The sequence below is a fragment of the Asterias amurensis genome, chromosome 6 (genome assembly GCF_032118995.1).
Source record: "Asterias amurensis chromosome 6, ASM3211899v1".
Taxonomy (NCBI): domain Eukaryota; kingdom Metazoa; phylum Echinodermata; class Asteroidea; order Forcipulatida; family Asteriidae; genus Asterias; species Asterias amurensis.
The window spans coordinates 942,250-951,042 of NC_092653.1; the positions used below are offsets into that span (position 1 = coordinate 942,250).

An 8,793-nucleotide genomic window follows, 5' to 3' on the forward strand; every position below is an offset into this window, starting at 1 on the left:
ACGGCCAAGTTTAACGCACAGCCTATGGCAAAAGAGGGCGCACTATATGACAAGCTCCCTCTACCAATGGGGAGGTTTGCAGACTGTGCGATGTACATGTACACGTACGTATTTAGGACAACTTTGCAAGAAATGGTTGAACAAAACCTCTCGGAGAGGGAGAAGAATATATAAAATCAAATAACACCAAATTTTCACAAGTTAATCTTAAAAGTATGGGAATTAGCACTGACAAAGTTGCATTCAATTTTGATAATTATCTCAGGAAGAAATCTTGATTAAAAAAACGGAAAACGCCGACAAAAATAGGTTTTCATGGTAAAAGCTATGCGACTAGATGTACCATGTGCGGAGTTTTATTGGCTACACGATGATGTAATCGTTATCTCATTTTGTGTCAACATATGCTCCCTCATCGTAAAAAACCATCTTCGGGCTTCGTGGCTCTTTCCGAAGATTTCCGAAATCCGTTGTCCACGGGGTTCAAAGGTGACATCATGCACAAACGAATGGGCGCTACACGCGAGGCCAAGAATCCGGTTTCTGTCGTTGCTTTCTATTTTTTACAATATCTCCAAAACTATTAATCTGATTTCAAAACTTTTTGAAATGTAAGCACGAGGAGAGAATGCTCCTGCCTGCTGTCAAGTCTCATAGTTGTGAGTTGTACAAAATGTGAGTTATGATTTAATACATTTCGTTCTTTTTTTTCGGGGCTGTGTGTGTGTGTGTTTTGGTACACGTGAAATCAACTTGATGAAACTGCCTAATTCAAGATGGCAGACACTCAACCATTTCGGACCAGCGTTTAGGTTTGGGTAGTTTTGGTTGGTTTATACTTATTAATTGGTTGAGTTGTTTAAGTTTGTGTGTACTTTGTTATGCCTGTGTTTGTTTTCTTTTACCCGTCCTTTTTTTTTGGGGGGGGGGAAGGTAAATTTCCATTTGTTGTCTAGTGTCTTCCCGATTGGTTCACGGAAGTTACATGTGGTAATTATTGTTATGTCCTTTCATGCATTTTGTGCGAAAACAAATGAAACATAGCATTCTTACGACGACCCTATGGGTAGTCGTAACTTACAACGTGTTCTTCCCCGTTGTCAAGGAACTTACGATGTATCCAATGCACCATAACTTTGATGAAATGGATTTCATACGCAGCGCAACTTACGACGTGTAACCGGTCGCAACTTGCACTTGCGACGCGTCGCAGCGCTTCGTGAAATCAGGGGCAGGATCAACAAAAGTATAGTTAAACACTCTGTAGCTCGAACACCTGTTAATCCACTCACATAGGGAGGCAAACTCACTATATTATATACTCTCTTTGGAAAAATAAAAACAATTAAAAGTAAATATAAATAATCTGTATACACAAAGCACAACTTGAAACAACAAAACCAAAAACAAACACCAGAAATTAGACCAGCAAATAAATAAATAAATAACCAAATTGTTAATCAAAACAATGTAAACAAAAAGTAACAATAAGTAAATGAATATATAGTTGGAAAGGTACATGTAACAAGAAATATAGCAACAAATAAATCAAAATATGGATGGATAAACAAAAAAATAGGTCAATAAATAAACAGACAAATTGATAAAATAACAACGCAAGCAACGAAAAGTTAATCAAACTAACTCCTTTTCCAACATACATACCTTTACATCAATAAAAGGATGATTAAATATGAGTAAAGCAATCAAAACAACCGATCAATTAATAAACAAATAGTCAATAAACCAGAAATTAGATAAGCAAATAAATATTTAAATTAATAAATAACAAAAAATTTTATATTTTATTTCTGAGTTACATGCACTCATCCGTCTATCTATCCACTCATTCATTCATTCACCTATTTTTTTCCTTTATTATATCCAACTGCAGGTATAAATGTAGAAATCAACCTTCAAGCAGTACTGGACTACCATGAAATAATGCAACTACTCCTCCGCCCCACTAGCCTTTTGTTATGGCCTTCGTGGCTTAGACACTAGTTTGGTAGAGCCGTGATTCGAAGCGCCTGGAAGGGGATATTTGCAGGCTGGTCAAACCTTCCAGTCATTTTGAATGCGGATCTATGAAGCAATGAAGGCTACAGTCCCCCTGGTGGTACACAAGAGTATCAGACCAGTTGTCAGTAAAAGTTCTCATGCACACTGCATAGTCTCTACAGATTTTAAATATTGTGGGACAGAAACCTCATTTCATATTTGGGGAAAACAACAAAAGTATACAAAAATCACATACCCATGTCAAAATGTTACTTTTGACATGAATACTACAAAATACAGTATGTTCAAGTTGCAGTTAATGTTAAAAAATGTTTATTTTGTACTTATGTAAATTTTTGTTCTTCTCACAAACTACGTTATTTCAGAGGGAGCCATTTCTCACAATGTTTTATACTATCAACAGCTCACCGTTACCTGTTACCAAGTTAATTACCAATAGTGTTCAGTGCCTTTAATAAGGGAATAAAAGGGTAGCGACAGGTTGTAACGTGTGATCGGCTTGAGCGCATGGCAATGACCCTGCAAGGTTTAAACGGACATTTAAGAATGAGTCACTACTTTTTTATTCCGAATCATAAATGCCCTTTTGTTAAAAAACATTACAAAAATACAATTACAGACACTTTGACCGTTTAAAATTTGAGTTTTGAAATATTGTTGTTTAAAATGTTCAATACATTTTCACACAAAAACGGTTTTTGGGATACATAACTTTGAGTGAGCAATGAATGCTCACCCATAATAGGACCTTGGTCAGACATTTTTCTCACAAGAAAAAGGTTTAAGTTCAAAACAATTTTAAAGTTGGAAGCACTTTCTATTATTATGACAGATTTCTGTTAAATGCATATACTGTAGCTATATATATTGATGTGACTAGAGCGCTAACACCCCATTATACACGCATTAAAGTTTTGAAGCCGTGTCGGCGCATCAAATGTTCATGTACAAACGAATACAAAAAAGCTTGATATTTTGTACGGCAATTGTACGGCTATTTGCATGATAGTGCATTTGTTATTTTCTATATGTCATCGAACCAAAAGGTGCAGCAAATGTAAACGCACAATCTGCTGATGAGCGTCCAAACTGCGAGCGTCATTTGCGTCATGTTTAAAAGGCATGTATACTATTTTAAGTTTATGTAGCGCAGACAGACGCTAATGGGCAGTTGCGTACGAAAGCGCACACGCCGAATTAAAAAAAAAAAAGTCAATGTGAATTAAAATCTTGTCATAGTCATGCAACACATCAAACATGTCTGTGCCCAGGGTGGCTTCAAAACACAGAGCAAGTTAGCGCTATATACATGTAAATGTAGATTATTATTATTATTATTATTATTCAGTATGTATAGCTCTATGGTTACACGCGACCTTTATATTTGTTTTTTATGTGATTATTTGACATTAATATGTGGAACTCAGTTGTGTAATTGCGATGGATTTTTTTAATAAACCTGTTTTATATTAAATTGAATTAATTTTGTCAACTTTAATTTGCATCGCATTGATTAAGGTTCTTCCTCTTTAATGCTTTATTCTGGCCCTATGCTTTAGCATTGAGTAGGATTCTGTCCCTATGCTTTAGCATTGAGTGGGATTCTGGCCCTATGCTTTAGCATTGAGTAGGATTCTGTCCCTATGCTTTAGCATTGAGTAGGATTCTGTCCCTATGCTTTAGCATTGAGTAGGATTCTGGCCCTATGCTTCAGCACTGTGTAGGATTCTGGCCCTATGCTCTAGCATTGAGTAGGATTCTGGCCCTATGCTTTAGCACTGTGTAGGATTCTGTCCCTATGCTTAAGCACTGTGTAGGATTCTGTCCCTATGCTTTAGCATTGAGTAGGATTCTGGCCCTATGCTTTAGCACTGTGTAGGATTCTGGCCCTATGCTTTAGCACTGTAGGATTCTGGCCCTATGCTTTAGCACTGTGTAGGATTCTGGCCCTATGCTCTAGCATTGAGTAGGATTCTGGCCCTATGCTTTAGCACTGTGTAGGATTCTGGCCCTATGCTTTAGCACTGTGTAGGATTCTGGCCCTATGCTTCAGCACTGTGTAGGAATCTGGTCCTATGCTACAGCACTGTGTAGGATTCTGGTCCTATGCTACAGCACTGTGTAGGATTCTGGCCCTATGCTTTAGCATTGGGTAGGATTCAGGCCCTATGCTTTAGCATTGAGTAGGATTCTGGCCCTATGCTACAGCACTGTGTAGGATTCTGGTCCTATGCTACAGCATTGAGTAGGATTCTGGCCCTATGCTTTAGCATTGAGTAGGATTCTGGCCCTATGCTTTAGCACTGTGTAGGATTCTGGCCCTAAGCTTAGGCATTGAGTAGGATTCTGGCCCTATGCTTTAGCAATGAGTAGGATTCTGTCTCTATGCTTTAGCATTGAGTAGGATTCTGGCCCTATGCTTTAGCACTGTGTAGGATTCTGGCCCTATGCTTTAGCACTGTAGGATTCTGGCCCTATGCTTTAGCACTGTGTAGGATTCTGGCCCTATGCTCTAGCATTGAGTAGGATTCTGGCCCTATGCTTTAGCACTGTGTAGGATTCTGGCCCTATGCTTTAGCACTGTGTAGGATTCTGGCCCTATGCTTCAGCACTGTGTAGGAATCTGGTCCTATGCTACAGCACTGTGTAGGATTCTGGTCCTATGCTACAGCACTGTGTAGGATTCTGGCCCTATGCTTTAGCATTGGGTAGGATTCAGGCCCTATGCTTTAGCATTGAGTAGGATTCTGGCCCTATGCTACAGCACTGTGTAGGATTCTGGTCCTATGCTACAGCATTGAGTAGGATTCTGGCCCTATGCTTTAGCATTGAGTAGGATTCTGGCCCTATGCTTTAGCACTGTGTAGGATTCTGGCCCTATGCTTCAGCACTGTGTAGGAATCTGGTCCTATGCTACAGCACTGTGTAGGATTCTGGTCCTATGCTACAGCACTGTGTAGGATTCTGGCCCTATGCTTTAGCATTGGGTAGGATTCTGGCCCTATGCTTTAGCATTGAGTAGGATTCTGGCCCTATGCTACAGCACTGTGTAGGATTACGGCCCTATGCTTTAGCACTGTGTAGGATTCTGGTCCTATGCTACAGCACCGTGTAGGATTCTGGCCCTATGCTTCAGCATCACTGTGTAGGATTCTGGCCCTATGCTTTAGCACTGTGTAGGATTGCGGCCCTATGCTTCAGCACTGTGTAGAATTCTTTCTCTATGTTTCAGCATTGTGTAGGATTCTTCCCCTATGCTTTAGCACTGTGTAGATTCTGGTCCTATTGCTTTAACATTGTGTAGGATTCTGTCCCTATGCTTTAGCATTGAGTAGCATTCTCTGCATTTTCGTCATAAAAACTCATGCTATTCTGCAAACACATTTTAATGATCCATGATTAAAAAGGCAGAGGGCGCCCTATCTAGCCCTCCGTTGGTTTTAGCAATCATTGGTTTTGTACAGTACTATATGGAGTAGAGCAGAAAGCACAGAGGTCAATGAGTAGAGTAGAATCCTACTTCGCCTGTGTGGTAAAATTTTTGTTAACATATCTTGCAGGGTATATCGTGTGGTAGAGAACGGTATGTTACCTCGTGTTCATCTGGTAGGTTTACCAGGCCATTGTCTACGGCGCCAGCCTAACTGCTGTGCATCGCGCATAAACGGACGATCGTTTTGACGGCTTGAAAAACGTATATATTTCGCGGGCCATGTTTCGGGGTCAGAGGTCAGTGTTTGTTTTTTTTAATTACCATTCACTAATTACAACACATTAAATGTGTTTTATTTCAAGAACAACTCTTAATAAGTATAAGGAACACCCTCAAACGTGAAATTTTGTGAAATCTGAAGGCAACGTGTTCCTTTAAATGACTCTATTTGTGCCCAGCATTGCAAACATGATAGCAGCTGTACACTTCAGCCATAGGGCTACATCACATGATATTGCGTTTATTTAAACTAAACTCAAACGTGGCATTAAAAAACAAATCAATTCAAATCACTTTGTTCCCACATTGACGACTCCTTCGTTGAACTCTGTAATCTTCATGTACCATCAAATGTAAGTAGAGCAGTGTTTGTTGAGAGCCAGGTTTAAATGTTATAATTGGGGAGAGACATTATTATTTACAGCCTCGGAAAGCTGGGTTGGAGGTAGCCCCATAAATCAGTTCAAGGAGTGGATTGGACCGATTTATGGGGCTGGATTGGAGGGTCATTCAAACTTGTGTCACTTCTTTACAGATCTGTCCATAAGTTTGTTGCCATTGACACTGATTGCCACCAGAACAATGTATATGGGGAAAGGGTTTGAACTCATGACAACGGGCTGCAACTGTCTTCATTAACCCCCACCCCCGGCACAAAGATACAAGCTGTCCTTCCTCTTGCAAAATGGAACAAGCTTAGCTACCCCTTAGCACCAACAATAGTTATTTTTAAGTTCAAGCAATAGACATGCGTATCATCAGGACAGGTGCACACTTTATGTAACTCTTCATGCTCAGTCACCTGCCTGCATTATATACATCCCAATATGTATCTTTCTCGGCTGCCTGATGGGGAGTATACAGCTCCAGGTTGCCTTGACACTCCAAAGGCTTTTTAAATTCACAATATCAACCTCTGCCCTCGTAGGTACCAATTTATATCCCAGTGAGTTGGAAGAAATCAGGTTTAGAAAAGCATCTTGCTTGAGGACTCAAGTGTCATGACCGGGATCAAACTACCGGTAACACATTGATGATGACTTAAAGGAACACGTTGCCTTGGATCGGACGAGTTGGTCAAAACAAAAGCGTTTGTAACCGTTTTTTATAAAATGCATATGGTTGGAAAGATGTTTTAAAAGTAGAATACAATGATCCACACAAGTTTGCCTCGAAATTGCGTGGTTTTCCTTCTACTGTGCGAACTAACATGGTCGGCCATTTATGGGAGTCAAAATTTTGACCCCCATAAATGGCCGACGTGTTAGTCAACAAGGTAAAAAGAAAACCGTGCAATTTCGAGGCATGTTTGTGTGGATCAATGTATTCTACTTTTACATCTTTCTACCCATATGCATTTTATAAAAAACGGTTACAAACGCTTTTCAAAGACCAACTCGACCGATCCAAGGCAACGTGTTCCTTTAAAGGCAGTGGACACTATTGGTAATTACTCAAATTATTGGCCCTTTCTTGGTGACGAGTAATGGGGAGAGGTTGATGGTAAAACGTTGTGAGAAACAGCTCCCTCTGAAGTGCCATAGTTTTCGAGAAAGTAGTAATTTTCCACGAATTTGATTTCGAGACCTCAAGTTCTAAACTTGAGGTCTCGAAATCAACCATCTAAACGCACACAACTTCGTGTGACAAGGGTTATTTTTCTTTCATTATTAAAGGAACACGTTGCCTTGGATCGGACGAGTTGGTCTATAAAAAGCGTTTGAAACCGTTTGTTATGAAATGCATATGGTTGGAAAGATGTTTTAAAAGTAGAATATAATGATCCACACAAGTATCACTCAAAATTGCACGGTTTTCATTTTACGTCGCGAACTATCACAGTCGGCCATTTATGGGAGTCAAAAACTTGACTCCCATAAATGGCCGACCGTGTTAGTCGACGAGGTAAAAAGAAAACCACGCAATTTCAAGGCATATTTGTGTAGATCATTGTATTCTACTTTTACAACATCTTTCTAACCATATCGATTTTATAACAAACGGTTACAGAACGCTTTTCAAAGACCAACTCGACCGATCCAAGGCAACGTGTTCCTTTAAAGGCAGTGGACACTATTGGTAATTACTCAAATTATTGGCCCTTTCTTGGTGACGAGTAATGGGGAGAGGTTGATGGTAAAACGTTGTGAGAAACAGCTCCCTCTGAAGTGCCATAGTTTTCGAGAAAGTAGTAATTTTCCACGAATTTGATTTCGAGACCTCAAGTTCTAAACTTGAGGTCTCGAAATCAACCATCTAAACGCACACAACTTCGTGTGACAAGGGTTATTTTTCTTTCATTATTAAAGGAACACGTTGCCTTGGATCGGACGAGTTGGTCTATAAAAAGCGTTTGAAACCGTTTGTTATGAAATGCATATGGTTGGAAAGATGTTTTAAAAGTAGAATATAATGATCCACACAAGTATCACTCAAAATTGCACGGTTTTCATTTTACGTCGCGAACTATCACAGTCGGCCATTTATGGGAGTCAAAAACTTGACTCCCATAAATGGCCGACCGTGTTAGTCGACGAGGTAAAAAGAAAACCACGCAATTTCAAGGCATATTTGTGTAGGTCATTGTATTCTACTTTTACAACATCTTTCTAACCATATCGATTTTATAACAAACGGTTACAGAACGCTTTTCAAAGACCAACTCGACCGATCCTAGGCAACGTGTTCCTTTAACTCGCAACTTCGTTGACCGATTGACTCAAATGTTCACATGTTTGTTATCTTATGCCTATAGTATAAAACATTGTGGTAAACAACTCCCCTGAAGTACTGTAGTTTTTGAGGAGGTAATTTCTCACTAAAATAATAAAAGGCTTCTAGCTAGAAGTCTTTTATTCCTATCTGAAAGCACACAAATTCGTCCAACAAGGGTGTTTTTCTTTCATCATTTTCTCGCAACTTCAATGACCAATTGAGCCCAAATTTTCACAGGTTTGTTATTTAATGCTTATGATGGGATACAACAAGTGAGACCACTGGTCCTTGACAATTACAAAACAAGCACGGTGCCTTTAATGACCACTACAAATTGAATTTGA

The 8,793-nt window shown here is 39.5% G+C and overlaps 1 protein-coding gene across 2 annotated transcripts in view; it reads left to right on the forward strand.

The window, feature by feature from the left end:
• The window catches only part of LOC139938652 (uncharacterized), a 29,327-nt gene that overhangs the window by 6,696 nt on the left and 13,838 nt on the right, over window positions 1-8,793 (forward strand). The window contains exon 1 of one of the 2 annotated variants that reach the window (XM_071934260.1): window positions 5,270-5,751. The exons of the other annotated variant lie outside the window; for it this stretch is intronic. The gene's annotated coding sequence lies outside the window, so the exon portion shown is untranslated. Of the gene's footprint in view, window positions 1-5,269; window positions 5,752-8,793 lie in introns of those variants that run through there. 2 annotated transcript variants of the gene reach the window in all.